Source organism: Peromyscus eremicus, chromosome X, assembly GCF_949786415.1.
Source record: "Peromyscus eremicus chromosome X, PerEre_H2_v1, whole genome shotgun sequence".
NCBI classification, from domain to species: Eukaryota; Metazoa; Chordata; class Mammalia; order Rodentia; family Cricetidae; genus Peromyscus; species Peromyscus eremicus.
Window position 1 is genome coordinate 58,146,496 of NC_081439.1, and position 21,076 is coordinate 58,167,571.

The window sequence follows — 21,076 nt, forward strand, 5'->3', positions numbered from 1 at the left end:
GGTGGCGGTAGTAATGGATTGCCAACTTTGGGGACATGGTGGACTAAAGTTCCATGTTAACCTGGGCTCCAGGGACCCTGTCAAATCTTTAAAAAGAGCCAGGCGGTGGTGGCGCACGCCTTTAATCCCAGCACTCGGGAGGCAGAGCCAGGCGGATCTCCGTGAGTTCGAGGCCAGCCTGGTCTACAAACCGAGTTCCAGGAAAGGCACAAAGCTACACAGAGAAACCCTGTCTCGAAAAACCAAAAAAAAGAAGCAGAAAAAACAGCGAGAGGAGAGGAAAACATGAGATACTGCTTGGTTTAACTTAGTCTTGCTATGTAGTCTATGGTGGCCTCAAAATGGCAATCTTCCTACCTCAATCTGCCTGGGATTACAGCCACTCCACTTGGCTAACTTCATTCAATGTTATTTTTCACATCATAAAGGGAAAAATCTTGCTGGGTGATACTGGCACACACCTTTAATCCCAGCACTCGGGAGACAGAAGCAGGTGGATCTCTGTGAGTTTGAGGTCAGCCTGGTCTACAGAGTGAGTTCCAGGGCAGCCAAGGCTACACAGAGAAACTGTCTCGAAAAACCAAAATAAACAAAGAAATAAAATAAAAGGGAAACCCCAATAAAACATTCATGATACACTATACATTTAGTATTTAGCCACTATCCTACCTCACAAAAAGGAAAGTCCCATAAGGGCAGGGTCTGGTTACCAACTAAAATAATCTCAGGTAGTACTTACTATCTATGGAAGAAGGCTGGAATGCCACATGGTGACCACTTTCTTTTTGTTACCAAATGAGAAATCTCATCAAAAGTACTAACAACTTACCAAGGCTCTCCAACTGTCTCCCAAAGGTGTCCATGGAAATGGATATCCTGGTGTGCTGGTGAATTTTGAGCAGGACAGTCTATGGGGCAGGTCTTAAAAGTTTATCTTCACCAATGACAAAATTCTGGTTCCAGGCAACCTGCATGTTCAACAAGCATCCCAGGTGATTTGATATATAATCATTATTTTGTCTTTTTTTTTTTTTTTGAGACAGGGTTTTTCCATGTGGTTTAGGTGCCTGTCCTGGACCTCACTCTGTAGACCATGCTGGTCTCAAACTCACAGAGATTTACCTGGCTCTGCCTCCCAAGTGCTGGGGTTTAAGGCGTGCACTACCATTGCCCGGCATATAATCATATTTTATCTCATGGTAATTATCATCATCAGGAAAATGATCTTAGAAACTGTAATAACCTGATAGCTCATACTTTTACCAGGGATAAGGAGGCTGAGGCAGAAGGACTGCCATGTCTTAGACCTGCCTGGGTTATATATCCAGTTCATGACCAGCCCCCATACCCCACCAAATCCCAAAGTAATCATAATGATTTTTTTTTTTTTGGTTTTTTGAGACAGGGTTTCTCTGTGTAGCTTTGCGCCTTTCCTAGAACTCACTTGGTAGCCCAGGCTGGCCTCGAACATAATGATTTTTAAAATGATAAAAAAAATCTTTCAGTGAGCATTCAAATTTATTTTTATGTAGACAGATTTGAATTCAAATCTATTACCGTAACTAAAATCTTGGAAAATTTCCAATTTTACCATCTATAAAAATGGAAGTCAAAAAAGGAGATTAGCTTCTTTCTTCTTTAGTGTAGATTGAATATTTTAATCTATTTTCCATAATGGGTAAATGTGATGTAACTGATGCCTAGTAAGAACACCTTCCCTGTCCCTTTTCTTTAGCTAGGCAAGCCCAGTGGAGACACTGAATCACTTACTCAGATTTTACCATGATTTCAAAACTGCATTCTTTAATAACCTCACTGGATCAAAGGGCTCAATGCATCTCATCACAAGCAGCAAATTTTCTAACAGCATCATCTGGAGACAGGAACAAGAAACAAATTAAGACAGAATAGTCAAGGTTTGAAATCCAACCTTACTTTCATTTTTTCCTCCTCCTTTGCAATCTACATAATCATACCACAGATTTCATTTTTCCCTCCCTTTGCCCCCTCTCTCCAGGGTACTTTCAAACCTTAGTTTACTCTCTGGCACAACAAATAAATGAATAATTAAATACATTTAATGTTTGTAACTAAACCAGTATTTTTCTACTCTTACCATTTTGTGTAATATTTAAGGGTCCAGCCTTAAATTTATACAAATCCAGGGACCCAGGAGAGCCACTACCAGTGTCGCGGGAATGAATCCAGTTGCTCAGAGCTCTTCAGTTCGTTTATTCCTCAGTCACCATCATTCAGTCACCAGTTCAACTCTCAGATCTCTCTTTATTTCCTTAGTTCCCTTCTTCTCGTTCTCTCAATTCTTATTTCCCTCTAATCTTCAGTTCCTCAATTCCTCAATCCTTCAATCTTCAGTTCCTAGTTTCCGCAATTCTTCAATCTTTCCATTCCTATTCCTTCAATTCTTCATTCCCTCCATTCCTAGTTGTTTCCAATACTAATTCTCTCTCATCTTCAATCTCTCAATTCTCCATCCTTCGGTCCTTCCTCCCCATCCTTCTCTGTCCCCCACCTTCTCCAGGACTGGTCTATATCCTATCCCAAACAGAAACATCTTGTGTTTTGGATACAGCACAAGATTGTAGGGGTCCCTGCTAGAGGCTTTCTGGCAATTTTATTTGCAACCCAAAAGGGGAGAGATAAGAGTGGAGTCAGTTAGTAGTTGGGATAAATCAGAAAAGGAATTTATGTGTTAGAAATATATTCTTACTGTGGTTAGGTGAAGGCTTTACGAATCTATCAACTATAGACTTACAGGTGATAGGGTAGGGAAAGTCTGTAGGTCACTAGAAGTTAAAATTGTCACTTTTTTCCTCTGTGGCCAGTTTCCTGACAGGGCAGGGCGGGGGAAGAGTACTGATAGCTAGTCAATCTGCATCACAGCTTGAAACACCTGCTGAGGGGAACCTCTAGGGCAGTGAGAGAGAGATGGGAGGCCTTGATTTGCACAAAGCATGTTCATCTAGTTGGTAGGCAATTGGCCTGTGAGACATGTAGTCTCAGAAAGGACATTTTATCTTAGTTCGGGGAGTTTTCAGGGGTCTAACAGTCGGCCTGGTAGCTATCTGTTCCTTGCTTGTCTTTTAAGGCTTTGTTTGGGGTTGACTCTATCTTAGGAAGTAGCTCAAGGAGGGTATTTGCAAATGGCAGATACCCAAAACAAATGCTAAAGAGGGGGCCTGGAGCTCAGAGGCAGAAAGTTCTGTCTATGTGACTTTGAAACGGAGACTCACACACAAATACACATTTTAGGAGAATTATGAGCACAAGGAATTCATAGCAAGACACAACTGAATATTAAGGCGCATCCCCTAGAGTTACAGACAGTTGTGAGCCACCATGTGGGTGCTAGGAATTGAACCTGGGTCCTTTGGAAAAGTAGTCAGTTTTCTTAACCACTGAGCCATCTCTCCAGCCCCTCATTTTTGCTTTTTAAAAAATCTTATCTCTTGACACTTTGTGCATGTATAGAATATGTTTTTTTTTTTTTTTTGGTTTTTTGAGACAGGGTTTCTCTGTGTAGCTTTGTGCCTTTCCTGGATGTCACTCTGTAGACCAGGCTGGCCTTGAACTCACAGAGATCTGCCTGGCTCTGCCTCCCGAGTGCTGGGATTAAAGGTGTGCGCCACCACCGCCCGGCTAGAATTTTTTTTTTTTGAATTCATTTAATTTTACATATCAGCCACAGATTCCCCTGTCCTTCCTCCTCCAACCCCCCAGCCTTCCCCCCATTCTGTCCCCCATTCCCACTTCCTCCAAGGCAAGGTCTCCCCTGGGGAGTCATAGAATATGTTTTGATCACACTATCCCATTACCTTCTCATTCCCCTTCTATGTTCCTCATACTCCTTCCTAGAAAAGCCTCTTCTTCTTTCATGTTTGTTTTCTTAATGTGTAAAACGTTGACTTGGGATAGGCAAGGTATCATAGGCCTGTAATACCAGCATTCGAGAGACAAGGTAGGAGGATTATGTAGGAGACCAGCATGAGCTACAAAGAAAGACTGTCTCAAAAAAAAAAAAAAAAAAAAAAAAAAAAAAAAAAAAAAAAAAAACCCTAAAGGCTAGAGGATTGAAATCAGGGGTAGACTGCTTGCCAAGCATGCATAAGATCAAATTTGACTCCTGGAACTCTGAAAAACAAAATAAGAAGTTAAATTAGGTAGAGGTACCAAGTAACTATAGTAAATTGTCAAATGTATGGAACTCTAACTCAGACCTTAATTTAATTCCAATCTTTCCTCGGAGGCTTCATTAGCCCTATCTTTGAATGTGAGACAAATGTGACTCCTTGGCCAGCTCTCTATGCCTGGCAGTCTATGAACCTACATTCCATATCCCTGACCCAAATAACCCAATACAACCTGGGATGCTATCGCCAGCACAGAGGCAAAGGGGTTGAAAAAGCTCCAGGACAGCCTTAGGAACCCCATCTCAAAGGAACATAAGCAGAGACCAATCCTTTACTAGTTATCATCAGGTGACAGTACGGGATTCACAAAACTCTTGGTTCCAAAGAAAAAAAAGCACTGCCCTTCCTAATTCCATCCCCTTGCCGGGTATGTAGTAGTGAAAAACAGCAGCTGTTCAGGTTATCAAAAGTGGCTAGTCTCCTAATCTCCAAGACTCCTCACTGGTGGAATAGCTGGGAGGGAAGATGTCAAAGCAAAAGCCAAAGACCTCAAGTATCCATGGTTCTGGGGAGGCAATCCTACTGCTTCTTACGTTTACAGTTCCCAGGTGCTGACCATAAAAAGGACCGCAAAACTCTAGCAATTCAGCAATGACTCAAAACCTAGGCTATTAACCTGTCATTAGATGTTGGCAGTACCAGCTAAAACTGCTAGGTTTCTTGTGTCTTCATGAGACAAAAGCCGTCCTCAACTTAAACCTCAGGAAGTCTAAGTAGCAGATTCCTAGGGCTCAAGTTGAATAGTGTCACCCACCACCTACCAACAGCCAAACACCATCAGTTCTCTAGTCTACTGGTGGCCAGGAAACCTGACTGAAAGCTTTCCCCATAAGTGTGCAAAGTCTGGTGCCCAGCTGAACTGGGCGGGAGGCGGGGTGGCGGGGGGTGGGGGGAGCATACACCTTAAAGAGTTTGAGCTCCCCCTTTCTTAGGGAAACTAAAGCTGCTATTTACTAGATTAAGATCTGTGTAGCCATGAGCAGCTGCTGCCACTCCCTGTTATTATAATGTGTTTAACCCATAGAGCCAAGGCCGGGAGAAGGAATGTGGACATGACCTAACAGGGAAATCAACGTTAAGTATGAACTGGAGTCTGTAAAATGCCTGCACTTGCCGAGTTGGCAGTACCTCTCTCTGGAAACAAAGAGAACTTATTTTCACAGCTCTCTTCTGCTATGCTCCAGGCCAGCTCTTTGCTAAATGAATTTCGCCAGCTTCCAAGTCCTGCAACCATCTTTTTTATACTCCACTTCTGTTAAGGTTGCTCCATTGAAGAGTCAGATGCGAAAACCTTAAAATCTTCAAACAAACTCGGCTTCAGGAAACATGTTTGTGCACCTGAATCCACCCAAGTCCAGTGCCTTGAGTTAAGATTACCTAGCACTGCCAACCAATAACAAAACCTCATCTGAGGGCCAGTAGAGACTGAGGGTCTGGTCAGTGTTAAGAGTACCAAGCTGAATGCGTACAAGGCCTTGCTCAACCTTTTGTTATGTAAGAAAAAGAGACCCACAGTTCTATTAAGGACAGAAACAAAGCCATCCAGAATTCTAAAAAGTGTAACATGTGAGCTCTGTTTGTCCTAACTATTTTCATGTATAACCACGAACAGGAGCTCTGATTTTATAAAAGTTAAATCACCTATATTTACTCTTCTACAGTCATTTTCTTAAATTACTACATGTAATCTAAGACAATATTCATCTATGAGACATTTTCTTTGTTTTGAAGCAGGGTCTTAGGTAACCCAGGCTAGCCTTAAACTCTATGTAGCAAAGATGACTTCAGACTCCTGATTATGCTGCCTCCACTTCCCAGGTGCTAGGATTCCAGGCATGGGTCACCATCATCAGCTTATTATTACCCTCTTTTTACTTATTTTGTTATATCCCTTTTCCCAGTGAGAAATCATTTCACACCCTTAGAGACTAATAATGGAAAATCCTCTTTAATAGCGCTCATCTAACTCTGGCTAATGCTCAAGAGAGGAGCCCACCTTGAATAGATTTTACTAACTTATATAAACCTTAGGCTTAAGCATTCTACATATGCTGTCATCCTTAAAACCTCTTTTAGGTCCTGGGCCCAGGTTGCACTTTGAACAATATAAACAGAGCCTAGAGATTCTGCCTGGCCACTTGGGCAATGAGAGATTTACACAGCAAAGACAGTGCCAGGATTATTTCTTTCTCTCTTTTCTGTCGTTTTCGAGACAAGGTTCAGGCTGGCCTTGAACTCAGAGATTCCCCTACCTCTGCCTCCTGAGTGCTGTGACAATGTGTATTTCTTTTCCTTTCTTCCTTCCTTTCTTCCTTTCTTTCTTTTTCTTTCTTTCTTTCTTTCTTTCTTTCTTTCTTTCTTTCTTTCTTTCTTTCTTTTTTTCTCTCTCTCTCTCTCTCTCTCTTTCAGAATTTTCTTTTTTTCTTTTTTCTTTTGTTTTTTCAAGACAGGGTTTCTCTGTGTAGCTTTGGAGCCTGTCCTGGATCTCACTCTGTAGCCCAGGCTGGCCTCCAACTCACAGAGATCTGCCTGCCTCTGCCTCCTGAGTGCTGGGATTAAAGGCCTGCGCCGCCGCCGCCGCCGCCGCCGCCGCCGCCGCCGCCGCCACCCCCCTCCACCCCCAACCCCCCACCCCCCCCCACCCCACCCCCCCCCCCCCCCCCCCCCGGCTCAGAATTATTTCTTAAATATACCAATGTTTTCTTCTCAAGTAGTTGTTACCCAGGGTGATCTTCCCATCTAGTAGAATTGAGCTTTTCCCCAGAGAGAACCTGGGGCTTTAGGGAAAGGCAGGATTTCATGCTGGTTGTGTTCCTGCACTGCCCCCTTGAGCTGCCATTTAGAGGCAAGTTCCTTGGGAATGCCCAAAGAACTGGTTTAAGTCAGGATTGTCTCCTTTGTTATGGTGATGGGCCTTAAAGGGTGGACAATCCTGGTGAATAAACATTACACCCTAGCATCCTAAATTTCTGCTGCTCTCTAACAGGCTTGTCTAACTACTTTTCTTTTAGAGGCAATGCTCCCTTAGCTAATTCTACTTTGTGTGAATTAGTTACTTTACTAAAAGTAATTCGATTTTAGCTAATTCTACTAAGCAAATCTATTAGTAAACCCTTTATAACAATTTTATTACTTTGAGTTTCTTCTACATTGATTTATTTTTGAGATAGGTTCTCACTAATGTAGTCTTTGCTAGCCTAGAACTTGCTGCATAGATCAGATTGGCCTTGAACTTCTAGGGATCTGTCTCTGCCTTCCAAGTGCTAGGAATATTTCTAATTTTAATGGCTTTTTTACTGTGCACAAATACACAAAAGATTATTTAACAGAATTCCTACTCATGAATAGGTTTTGCCATTATTTACTGCTATCAAAACTGTGAACATGCCCATCCTTGAAACTTTTTTTTATATATCCCTAAGTACATGCTTGGGAATATATACACGTAGCAATGAACATAAACCTTTATTATAAGAGAAATAAAAAGATGACTATGACATGGTTTTTGCCCCTCCATTTAAATTAAAGTGACACTCACAGAGGTCACCAGAGTTCAAGATAAAATTAAACAGCGTTCTGGATTGTGCTCTTTTCTTTCGTCTATGTGTTGTTTTGTTTTTGAGACAAGGTTTCTCTGCTGAGTCCCAGCTATGAGAACTGTTCGCCTGAACTCAGAGATCTGCCTGCCTCTGCCTACCTGGGAAAATGCTGTGCGCCACCACCTGCTGGCTTTGAACTCTTCTCTAATTGATCAAAGGAAAGCTAGCAGCAGGTGAGCTTAAAATCCTATTACTAGAATTTCAAATGCTAATTACACCTTCATTGGTATTGTATTTTAGACTTTTATCCAGTAACAAGTATTTAGGAAACCATTTGCCCCAGAGGCAGAAAAAGGATGAAGCTTGTCTACTACAAGGTACTGGGCATGGTTTAACACCTTTCCTTTCTCATAGTATTTTCAGCGAACAATGACCAGGAGCCATTCTTTCAAAAGCAAAATGGCTGCTTTATCTAGCTACTCTAATCCTTTCTGGGAGAATCTGCACTTTGTAGTTAGGCTATACTAATCAATATTCATCTCAGTTTGGAAGATGCAGGTTAAGAATCAAAAGGAGCTGTTTTTTTTGCACCCTGATAAATCAGATACAAAGAGATTAAAACAGAAAGTTTTTGTTTGTTTTTGAAATTGATTTTCTCCATGTAATAGTCCTGGCTGTCCTGAAACTCACTTTATAGACCAGGCTGGCCTCGAACCCAGAGATCCCCTTGCCTCGGCTTCCTGAGTGCTGGGATTAAAGGTGAACGCCTCCTGGCACAGAAAGATTTTTGAAACCCAACAATCAGGAATGAATAAGATAAAGAACAATAAAGTTTTCATTATAGCCGGGCGGTGGTGGCGCACGCCTTTAATTCCAGCACTCGGGAGGCAGAGACAGGTGGATCTCTGTGAGTTCGAGGCCATCCTGGGCTACCGAGTGAGTTCCAGGAAAGGCGCAAAGCTACACAAAGAAACCCTGTCTCGGAAACAAAACAAAACAAAACACCAAAAAAATTTTTTTTCATTATAAATCTAGGAATTAGGCATTCTATGTGGGTACTTGAAAACATTTATAAATGGTAGAAGAAACCCAGCAAGTACTTTGAAGAAGAAAATTGTTAGGCCCATCCCCATTTTACCTCCAGAATGAGCGCATCACGATATAAGCCTAAACAATGTTCCTCCATATTGGTTTTCTTTTGGTGCAAGGAATGATTGATTGAGTAAGCCCTTGCAGCCAACACTGGTCCAGATCTTCAATCTCAACCCCCATTATGGTGGGTTTTGTTACTTTTAATGTTTGCTTTGGTGATGGTGATAGTCCATCTTAGGGCCTTGGACTCCCACAAAGCTATACCGAGGCAGAGTTTGTTTTAAGTTTTTTACCTTTCTTACATCTGCCTTATAGATCTTTAACTTTTCGGTGTAGCAAATGAATGACAACAGACTCTTAGGGGAGACCACCAAAACAGTGCTTTTGCCTTGGGCCAGGGGCAGGCTCTAAACTCTTATTAATACCCCAGCTGGCTAGCAGAATAAATCTGAGTAAGCGAATTACTTCACACTCCTGGCTTCTCTAGTTAAAAATTGGAAACTTAGATCAGGCTTCCTCTTAGCACACCAGCTCTGGTCTCCCATCTCTAGCTGCTACCTCCACTTGTCACGGACCCCAACTGCTCCTGTGCCATATATGAATCCAGTTCTGGCACCAGCTCCTGCAAGAAGATCTGCTATTTTAAGTGCACCCAGGAGTGCCTCTACAAAGAAGTTTTGTAAAAATGCAGCAGTTGCTCCTGAAGAGGAGACATCTCTGCAACCATTTGTTTTTGCTTTTACAACCCTGACCCAATCTCCATACCTCTTTCTATAAAGCATGTAACTGGTAATAAATGTGTTGACTTGATTTAAAAAGAAATTAGTGCATTAAAAAAAGGTTAGGGGCTAGAGATGGCTCTGGCAGTTAAGAGCACTGGCTGCTCTTCCCCGCACGCAAATGGTGGTTCACACCCTACTGTAGCTCCAGTTCCAGGAGACTCAGTATGTTCTTCTGGTATTGTAGGGCACTACAGGAACACAGCACACACATACCTGCAGGCCAAACACCCATATTCATAAAAATCAAAGTTAAAAAACAAAATTAGCACAATCAATTGCCAGGCCAAGTGGCTCATGCCTGCAATCCTAGAACTTCGGAGGCTGAGACGGTGGGATCAGGAGTTTGAGGCCAGCCTGGCCTACATCAGACCCTATCTCAGAAAAGTACAGTCTTGTTTTCTGAAAAGGAGGGGGGAGTGATGATGTAGTTCAGTCGGCCAAGTATTCATTTAACACGCAGGAAGCCCTAGGTTGCACCGCTAGCACTGAATAAAAACAATGAAACAGGAATGGTGGTACAAACCTGTAATCCCAGCACTTGAGCAGAGACATGGGGTACGTGCAGTCCTCCTCAGGTTCAAAGTCAGACAGCTAGGGTTCTAAGAAAGCAGATCTAAACAAAACAAAGCAAAAGCTTTAGTGCCATCTAACAGGAGATACAGCTGTAATTCATTGGGACAGCACTTAGCTAGAATGTCTAGCATGTACAAGGGCCTACTGTCTATCTCCTGGCATTGCTAAAACAAACAAAACCAACCATAGCGACCAAAGTCTAAATATTTGCCTCAGCCTACTTTTCTGCCTTATTCCAAAGTCCTTCCTTTCTGCATTCTCAGTGCAAATTCATGGGGTGTGTGTGTGTGTGTGTGTGTGTGTGTGTGTGTGTGTGGCGGGGGGGGGGGGGGGGGGGGGGGCCGGGCCGGCAAGTGGGAAGGCATTTAGGTTTTGCCATGTCCACATGCTTCAAGTCATTATGAAGGATATTTTTAAAGGGGAAGCAGGCCATCCTCTTGCAGTGCACTCAATAAACTATTCTTCCTGGAAGAAAACAAAAGAAAAAATGAATGTCTAGAGTTAGTGCTCAAAAGGAGATCCTGAAGGACAGTTAGTAACTATAAGACCCTGAGAATTTAAAATCTCAGAATATCTGAGACAACATCAAAAGACTTGCCAAAAGCAATACAGAGCTTCTTTTTTCTTCCTTTTTGGTGTTTGTGTGTGGGGAGTTATTCTGTATGTATCCCAGGCTGGCTTCAAACCCATAGTGATCCTCCTGCCTCAATTTTCAAATGCTGTCATTACCATATGCTGCTGAATGAGTTTCTAAAATGCTAAATGGGTCCCTGGTAAATGAATTGGGGAAGGTAAAGGCTTTGCCAAAGTATCTGGAGACAAAAACGTTCCTTTTCCAACAGAAAAGTATTTGCGAAAATGAGGATTGCAGGGACTACATGGTTTTATACTGTTTAAAGGTGATTCCAGTGCTGCTGCTGCTGCTGCTGCTGCTGGTGGTGGTGGTGGTGTGTGTGGGTGGGTGGGGGGTTGAAAGAGGAATGAAACAAGGAAAAGGAGCTTTTGGCAAACACTGGGCCGTTAGGATGAGGCTCAGATCCAACAACTAGCACCCAGGCCTCACCAAGGAAGCAAATGTCAGCAGAACCTACAGCAGAAACACATGGAAATACCAAGGCCTGAAATCCAAACACAAAAAAAAGCGTTGTCTCTTGAAAATCCCCGAGAAAATAGATAACTAGAAAAAAAAAAGTGTCGGATCGTTTTGAAGAAAACAGTTGACAGTCAGGAACCTATAGAGATCACACAAATGTTTGTTGATGACTAATTCATTTATTCATCCAGTAAATATTGGTAAGGCCTACTAATATGCCAGAATGAGCTTTGGAAGTGAAATTTCCCCTGCCCTCATGGATCCTACAGTTTAGAACATAAGAAAACAGGTATGTGCACAGACAGAAGACAAGTGCTGAAAGACTTATCAGGTTGTACTCTAATGGCTGATGTAAAATTTCTTCCAATGAGGTGTTTCTCCAGGCTGTTGGGTGTTGTAACAACCAGAGGGAAAAAAAACCAGTTGCACAAATCAAGGGTTAAATACTTTTAAAAACTGTTTGGCCATTTCATAATTCCACATTTTCCTTAATTCCTGATCCTAGTTCAGATTGGAGAAGCAGATGCTGGCAAGGAGTGGAATGCTTAAGATAGACAGAGCTCCAAAAAAACGATGTTTCCAACCACCTTCTGTAAAGCACGACCTCCCCCTCCCCGCCACCGCCTTTCTTTCATATTTCAGTCCTTCAAACCCACCACATACAAGCCTTATTTCATACTATCTACAGCTAGAAAAAAGATTAAAAACAAGGTTACAACTAACTAGGTTAAAATCAGTGTGCCTAAGTAGTTGAAACAATTAAGCTCCCCTGGCTCCTATAAACCCCCAAATCCACAACCTACTCTGATTAAAAAAAAAAAGTTCCATTTGCCAGGCCTATACAATCCAGGAGTGTGGGGTGTTATGATCCCCACAAACAGGTTAGCCTGCATTACATAGGGAATACTAGACTAGCCTGAGCCACATTAGTGAGACTGCTTCAAAAATAAGTAAAAATAAATATATAAATAAGTAAATAAATAAAAGCAAGACTTAGCAATGCCACTCACAATCCCAGCACTGGGGAAGTGGAGGCAGGAGGATTAAACTTTCAACGGTCATCCTACACTACATGAGACTATTTCCCATCACACACACACACACACACACACACACACACACACACACAGACTATTAAACGCAAAATATACATGAGACATGAATATGGAATATTAATGTTTGACCACTGCATTTAATACACCTTAAATAAGCAAAGCATATGGACCAGGAGTAACCGGTTCCAGGAATCAAAGAATACTCGCCACCTTTCCCATAAAGTCTGAGAACACCTGATTCACCTGTACATTAAAAACCAGAATGAGCCGGGCAGTGGTGGCACACACCTTTAATCCCAGCATTCAGGAGATAGAGACAGGTGGATCTCTGTGAGTTCGAAGCCAGCCTGTTCCAGGACAGGCTCCAAAGCTACACAGAGAGAAATCCTGTCTCGAAAAACAAACAAAACCCAGCAGAATGAAACATTTTCACTCCCTTCTTCAAAACCGGGCAACAGTAAGAGTCTCTTTGCGGACAGATTACCACCGTAAAAAGCTCCGGAAATCCCACCATTTGACACAGGCACAGCAGCATGCGCTGCAGGGAGTGACTCAGCTCCAGGTCCCCCCCCCCCCCCGCCCCGTTCAAGTCCCCGTCTCACTGCGGCACGTCACTTCCGTTTCTGCCACCCGCGCTCCGCACGGTGCGCGGGAAAAGAGGCTTCCTTCGGACGAGGGGGGGGTGAGGGGGGGAGGCTCAGCCCGCGCGCACAACCTGAGACTACATTTCCCGAGGGGCTGTGATGGCAGCGGCCGGAGACACGATGTCACCCGGAAATAGATCCTGGGCCTTCCACTCGAGCAATGGAAGAGGTCTGGAGTCGACAAGATGGTCGAGCATCCCACTAGAGATCTTTAGGGAAAACCAGAGTTTCCTGGCACAACAACTTTCCGGCTTTAAACCAGAATCACGAGAACAGCATTTAGGAGGAGGGAGATCTAGCGCTCCCGTCCTTCTCGCCTACAGAGCGAGTTGGAATTCAGCCTAGGTTCCAGCAGGCCCAGCCGCGTAGCCCCACAAGGGGGGGGGGGGGGGCACGGACAATGCCGGAGAACAAAGAGCTTCCACGTGGTCAGTGCTGACCCTCAGAATTCCATTTTTGGGAAGGGACTTTAAACCTGAAATCCCCAGAATAACCATTGGCAGCATCTCAAGTGTATTTCATGACCAAATTGTGTATTTTAATGTAGACAAGTTGGGAAAATGTTTGTGCACTTTGCAAGATAAGCGGTCTCCACCCAGTACGGCACGCGCACAGTTCTGCAAGGCTTTTTTTTTAAAATGCTCTTAATCCAGAGGACCCATCAGCAAAAGATGCAGTATCATTTAGACTTTTGCACAACTTTTAAAGCAGTGGCTCTCTGCTTTTTATTAATTTCCCCTGTCGTGGTTTAAGAATAAAACATTGTCAATAAAGTTAGTTTCAGGGTTAACTTCAGGAATTAACTTCGGGATTTTTGTTTTGAGGGAAATGGTACTTTCTTCTCTTTAAGGTGCTCTAGCTGCATGTTTTAAAAGCAAATAGTCAGTCCTTTACAATAGCCTCTTCTAAGTTTTTAGACACTGTCGATAAGCAAACTGACTGAACCAAAACCAGAATATAAACACCACAGACAGCCCTTACTACCGAGTGTAGATTCCTCCCTTCAGAAATCAACAACAAAAATCTGATTTTTTTATGACTTATCTGGAACAACAAATTTTACGATGTAGTAAAATTATTGTTATTCTAAAACAAACCAAAAAGAAGAAAAAAGTCCATTGGTTCAGAAGGTTTTACAAAGACAAGATGGAATTTTTCTGTGTCTCGTAACACATTTTTGTTGTTTTATAAGACAAGGTTTTGCCATGTAGCCAACTCATAGCAATCCTCCTGCCTCACTCTCCCAAATACTGGGGTTATAAAAATCTGAGTATGTCGGGCAGTGGTGGCACACGCCTTTTATTGCAGCGCTTGGGAGGCAGAGGCAGGTGATCTCTGAGTTCGAGGCCAGCCTGGTATACAGAGCTAGTTCCAGGACAGCTAGGGCTACACAGAAGCTCTATCTCACAAAACAAAAATCTGAATAATAGAACACTAATGAGCAATCAACAGTAAAGTTAAAATTTCAACAGATAATAAGATATGAAATATTACTTGAATAAAAATAAAACTGGAAACATACAAAGAAAGAATTTTGAGCCAACAACAAATTATCAGTAAAAGGTTTTTTTTTTTTTAAATCTGCAGCAAACTCTGGTTGCCAAAGCCTTGGACCATATCATAAATCAAGCAAAAACAAGGGTGTGTCCAGCCTGCTGCAGTTGGCCATTTTATGCCCTCTGCAGAACAAAAAAATATAGAAGACACTGTACAGAAGGAGAGCCACTCTCGGAGGTTCCAAATCATCGAGTTACTTTTTGTCTCCCATTTTTGTAATACTGTGCACTGAGGTAAAAACAGTAAACAGTCTCCTTTCTTAATGCTTTGGTTAAGATTTATGATTTCAGACAAAAATTGAAATAATTCCCTTAAATGTGTCCCTTCGTTGTAAGGGATAAGAAATGTTACAAGCACAGGACTATGAAACAAGAAAACGTGGAGAAATACCCGGGCTCGACCATTCAAACCGGCTATAAAACCTTAGACAATCTGTGTTCCTCAAAGTTCTCATCTGTAATAAAATGAGTAATACCATTTTATTCCATAGGATTGTGGAGGTTATGAAATAAGTCAAACCTTTAGACTGGTATCTTGTGCTTGTAAGTACTATAGATCTGTACATATTATTAGACAAACAGGCCCAGAGAATGAAATAGTGACAGCAAAAGACCATTGACAGATTAATAGAAAAGCTATCTCATTCTAAAATTCTCTATTCTTTCCCATATCTAAAAGTTAAATTATTAGTTTTAGCAATTAACTGTAGATTTTGAGTAGTAATCCTCAGAGGCAAAACAGTTCAGCACCCAAACAAAATGAAACAACCAACCTCCAATTTCCCAGCTTAATCTCAGGCCAAGCAGGAGAGAGAGGGAGAGGAGAGGGAGAGAGAGAGGGAGAGAGGGAGAGAGGGAGAGAGGGAGAGAGAGAGAGAGAGAGAGAGAGAGAGAGAGAGAGAGAGAGAGAGAAAGGGCGTAACCCCGGGACTCCTTCATATTACCACTGCCTTTACTTTTAGTGTCTCTACGTGTCAGTAAGTTTAAAGAGGCCATTCGCCCAGATCTTAGGTTTCAATCAATGTAATAAGAGTTTAGAAATAGCTAAATCCTCTCGCCTATATTTTGTAGAGGAGAAAAGTCCAAGCGTTTCAGGCACACAATAGTAGCGTACTTCACTGTAGTCACGCGTTCGGCTACTCTGGTGGGTGAGATAAATGAGAGCCAAGATCGGCCAGGATCATTCAGAAGTCTTTCTCGAATAGGCTTTGTCTGAATGTGGGTAGACAGTAAGCACAGCATGCTGCGGCGGCAACCTTTTACAGCCTATCTTCTCTATATTTTAAAATTCCCATTATCAGACTGACCACGGAGAGACTTAAGATTCTGGAATGACTTTCAGTGAGTTTGGCCGCAGTCTCCAACTCAGATCGAGCCCTTCAACAACTAGAAAAGTAGATTTGCCTCTCTACAAGTCCTCCTAGCCTAAGATGGCGATTTGGATGAAGGACAACTTACCGAACCCCTCGCTATTTCGCAATCATAATTATCAGAACATTACGCGCCTCCCGCCCTCCCAGCCAAACCATTGGCGCACTTCTCCATCACTAGTGTTGAACGCAACCGGTCCCCGGGCTCTCACTTACGCATGCGCACGTTGATTGCCGCGCAGACGCCTTTGCTTGCAATGAGCATGCGTGGTTTCACCTCCTTGCCTCTCCACCCCACCCTCACCCAACGGGCCACGATCTCCCGTGCAAGTGGAACCCCTCCCCTTATGTCAGGCTTTCTCAAGAGTACTTGAGCGCCACCACTTGGTGCTGAGTCCTCATTTGGGATCTTAAAGTACATGCAAAGCCCGCCTGTCTTTACTAGCCTCCCTCCCGTGGTGTGTGGGTGTGTGTGTGTGTGTGTGTGTGTGTGTGTGTGTGTGTGTGTGTATAAATTCCATGCTGGGTGTATCTGCACGTGTTTCTCGCCAAAGTTGTCCCCGGGTGACTAAAGTACACGCAAAGCGCGCCTGTCTTTACTAGCCTCCCCTCCCGTAGAGTGTGTGTGTGTGTGTGTGTGTGTGCGCGCGTGTGCGTGTATAGATATAAATTCAATGCCGGGTGCATCTGCACGTGTTTCTCGCCAAAGTTGTCCCCGGGTGACTAAAGGGTATCATTAGCAACATTACCTAACAGTGTTAACTGTGATGAACCAGCTAAATTGCATATGGGGGGAAAAAAATAAAGCATATCCCAAATCTAGATGCAATCCGCCAGCATCCTAAGGGAGAGGCTACCGGGTCCACAAATCCCCTTGATGTAGTAAAAACCCTCCAACCTGAACAAAGGCAAGGAAACTTCTTATGCTAAACCACTGAATCAGAGCCGAGCGTGGCATTTTACGCCCGTAATCCCAGTTTTAGCCGGAGGTGGTCGCGAGTTCGAGGCCCCCATCCGTCAGTCTCAATAAGACGACAAAAAAACCTAACCAAACTAAACCAAACCAAACCAAAACAACAACAACAACAACAAACAGATAGAGCCTCATCCTTTTGATACACTCGCAACAAATGAAGAACTCGAAAGTTTTTTGTTTTCAACAGGGATGTCAAGGAAAGGAGTGATGCTCAGGTGCCTCAAACCTAAGAGTCAAAATATCTCTTTCATAAGTAAATGCTCGACATCCTTTTGGAGGGCTGGGGCTCTTTTGGCCTCCAGTTTTCCCTCCCGTCAAAGGGGAGTACACACAAATTAAGGATTTTCCTGACCCACGTTCCCTCTGCCGCCCTCCATGTTACATTTTTGCCCTTCGTCGTTCCTTTACCTCTTGCTGAAGCGAGTGTCGTGGCAAAAATTCTGACTGCTAGCAGTGCCGAGAGTGTGGAGGGAGCGGCGGGACCCAGAGACGTGCCTGGGTGGCCGCAGTCTTGACTTAAGGGCAATGAACACCAGGGAGGAAACCTGCTGTCCCCGCAGCCTCTGCGCTGATGCCGAAAGCCCACAGCCTCTCCAAGGAGCGCTGCAGTGCGCTCAGACGCATGCGCTCCGCTCCACCCCCACCCCCTGCCCCCTTGCCTCCGAGCGCCCCTTCACGACCTACAACAGCCCACCGAGCCTTCACTGCTTGCCCGGTACCCAGGTCCCTAGCCCACCCTGCTTCTCCCACCTCTCTGCTCGCAGTGGCGCCTACCACCCATCCCTTCCGCAGCTCGTTCTTCTGTCGTCAATATCTTCCCCCATCGTTCCTAATTTACCATTCCATTGTCAAGTCGCACAACTTATTATTCCCTTCCTGACTTATCCTCCATTTCTTGGCCTTCTCTGCGACTCTGGAGCTCTGCAAAACCCCTGAGTATTTCCTGTTGTGCCTAATATTCTAACTGTTTTGGGAAAAACAAAAACAAACAAACAAACAAACAAACAAGCAAACTGACCATGATGAGTGCCTGTAATTCCAGCATTTAAGACAAGTAGGTAGGAAGATGAAGAGTTCAACCTCACCTACATAGTAGATTCTAGGCCAGTCTGTGCCACAAAAGTTCCTGGAGAGAAAACAAACAAACAAACAAAAGCCCCTACCCCTCCAAAAAAGGGGAAATAGATGTGTATAGATTTAGATGTGGGCCCAAGTTACAGAAACTGGGATAAATCTTTTCCTGATACCTGGAACCAGGGCTTTGGGGGCAGGCTCTTTTCACTCCCAGCGTGCTGTTTCTTGTGGGAAGTCTTAGTTTTTAAGGGTCTCTTTAACACATCCCCCCTTTTCTTATTCATTCCTAGATCTTGAGAGACTAGAAAAAGTGTAATGTGACCGGCGCCTGTCTATCCAGCACTTCATTACAGTGTGCATTTTCACGGAGAGCACCAGAAGCATACAAGCAAAAATGAGGGGGGTGGGGGGGGGGGAGAAGAAAAACAGTTGCATGCTGATACCTGAAACAGCATGAGCGGAATGGAAGTAGAAGGCCGGGCCATAAACATATTGCGTCACCTAGTGGACAGATACGTAACATGCATAAGAACCTCGATGTTTTTAGCTCTAGTCACTCCTTTTCAGTAAGACATTCCAACTTTCACAATTCCCTCCCTCATTTCTGGAAGAACTTTTTCTCTGAGGGGAAGAAGACTGTGATGAAAAACCTCTTTTTTTTTTTTTTTTTTTTTTTCCAAATTTAAGCAATAGAAGAGGCCTTTAAGCTAAGTGTACCTGGAGTCCACCATGAAAGTGTTAGATAGCATCTCAGAACAAAAGTTGTACTCATACAGAATTAAAACAGATTGTAGTTACAAAGCTCGACCTAATACTTTTCTGTAAAACTAGCTTAGTTCTGTCTGAAGATTACATTTAAGAACATTCTTCTAGATTACCGTTAGGATAAACATTTTTTAATTTATTTTTATTTAATGTTCATTGGTGTTTTGCCTGCATGTATGTCTGTGCAAGGGTGTCAGAAGCCCTGGAACTGGAGTTCCAGACAAATGTGAGCTGACATGTGGATGCTGGGAATTGAACCTGGGTCTTCTTGAAGAGCAGTCAATGCTCTTAACCGCTGAGCCAACTCTCTAGCCCTGAAACAACATATTTTTACATCCGACAAATTGTTAACACAATTAGAAATGTTAAAAATCATCTCTAAATTTCCAAGATATTTCTTTCTTATAATTTAATTTCTCTGAGATTTTTAATTATAAGGGGTATCAAGAATTGTATTTTAGGGTTGAGGACGTATCTCAGTTGGTAGAGTATTTGCCTAGCCTGGACAAAGCCGTGGCTTCAGATTCAACACTATTTAAACCTGTATTGTGGCACATATCTGTAATGCTGGGATTAAAGGCTGGGCGACCAGTGCCCGATGCTTACATTTGTCTTTTTCTCAACAAAAAACATGAATAGGTTCATCTCTGCTTTACACCCTAGTTATTTTAAACTTTATCAGTTGTAAGGCCTTGCAGGCAAGCTTGGCTGTTAGTAATTTCCATTCTAATCACTTAATTGGGGATGGGGTGCTAGACCAGCAGAAACAGGGGGGAGGAGGGTAGCTGATTTAGCAGGGTCCAACCCCTAGGGGTCTAGTGTTTCCTCTTTTTCTCTAGTTTGTGACCTAAACTGACTGACTTAGAGTGTTATTTTGAAAATGAACCGTCAGATATTATTTCTTACACATACATGCATACATCCATATATCTATACATACATAAAATAAAGAAGATCAAGAGGGCAGAGTGGCATGTACTTGTAGTCTGGGGCAGAAAGATCATTTGAAACTAGCCCTAGCCACACAATCTAGTAAAACTCCATTAAAATAAAGAAAAGAGAGACCATAAGGGCTGGATTTAGCCCAGTTGTAGAGTGCTTTCCTAATATGTATAAGAGCCAGAGTTAGAGCTCCAGCATCACACACCCACGTTAAAAGGAAAGGTAAGTGTGGTATCACATGCCTATAATCCCAGCACTGAGAGGCAGCGCCAGGAGGATAAAGTTAAAGGCCATCTCCAGCTACACGAGACCCTTCAAAAAAACAAAAAGAAAAACAAACCCAAATAATTTCCATGTTTGAATGTATTTATAAACATTTTGTTTTGATTGGGATCAGACCCACAGCCTAAGCAAGTACTATACAGGTCAGCTGTATAGCCAACTCATTTTAATTGCATTTATTTTCCAAGCAAAAACATTGTTTTTATATTGAATGCTTCATTTTTGTTCTTTAACAACATAAATAATGCATTTATGTTAAAAGTGAAGATTGCAAGTCAGGAATGGCAGGCCACTTGTGTAATCCTAGTACTTTGGAGGTAGAGGCAGGTGGATCAGAAATTCATCCTGAGTTACTTCAAGGCAAGCTGGGCTACTTGAACCATGCCCCCCCCCCATTGCCACAAACATGGAAAGTTAAGTTTGCTGTAATAAAATGTGTTAAAATGTGAGCAAATTTCACTGTAGATTTTTAATCCCAGCTCTCCAGAGGCAGAGGCAGGAAGATCTCTGTGAGTTCAAGGCCAGCCTGGTGTACAGAGTTAGTTTCAGAACAGCCGGGGCTACACAGAGAAACCCTGTCTTGAAAAACAAAACCAAAGCCTGGTGGTGGTACATGACTTTAATCCCAGCACTCACTCAGGAGGCAGAGGCAGGTGGATCTCTGTGAGTTTGAGGCCAGCCTGGTCTACAGAGTGAGTTCCAGGACAGCCAGGACTGTTTCACAGAGAAACTCTGTCTCAGAAAACCCAAAAAATAAATAAATAAATAAATAACATAAATAAATAAAAAATAAAAATAAAAAGTAAATAAGTAAATAAAAATACATATATATCTGATTTATTGTTTACTGGAGATGGAATGTAAGCTCTGTACATGCTAGGCAGGTACTGTATCACTGAGCTATATCGCCAGCCCTTGTGGACCTATTATTTGTTTTTTTCATTTTTCTTTATTAAGAAATTTTCTACTCACTCCACATACCATCCACAAATCCCCCTCCCCCCTCCTCCCACCCCTAGCCCTCTCTCCCAAGCCACCCTGCATCCCCACGTCCCCCAAATCGAGGTCTCCCATGGGGAGTCAGCAGAGTCCAGCACACTGAGCCTAGGCAGGTCCAAGCCCCTT

The 21,076-nt window shown here is 43.0% G+C and overlaps 1 long non-coding RNA gene across 2 annotated transcripts; it reads right to left on the reverse strand.

Annotated features, from left to right (window-relative positions):
- Positions 1 to 834: 834 nt before the first annotated feature.
- LOC131899571 (uncharacterized) lies at positions 835 to 17,443 on the reverse strand. Of its 2 annotated transcripts, none has more exons than XR_009376099.1 (4): positions 17,297 to 17,443; positions 10,145 to 10,234; positions 1,771 to 1,873; positions 835 to 968 (listed from the first exon to the last, which is right to left on the reverse strand). It is a non-coding gene; the product is annotated as an uncharacterized LOC131899571 (long non-coding RNA). The 2 variants fall into 2 exon arrangements; XR_009376100.1 differs by lacking the exon at positions 17,297 to 17,443 and adding an exon at positions 12,631 to 12,847.
- Between the last annotated feature and the right edge of the window lie 3,633 nt (positions 17,444 to 21,076).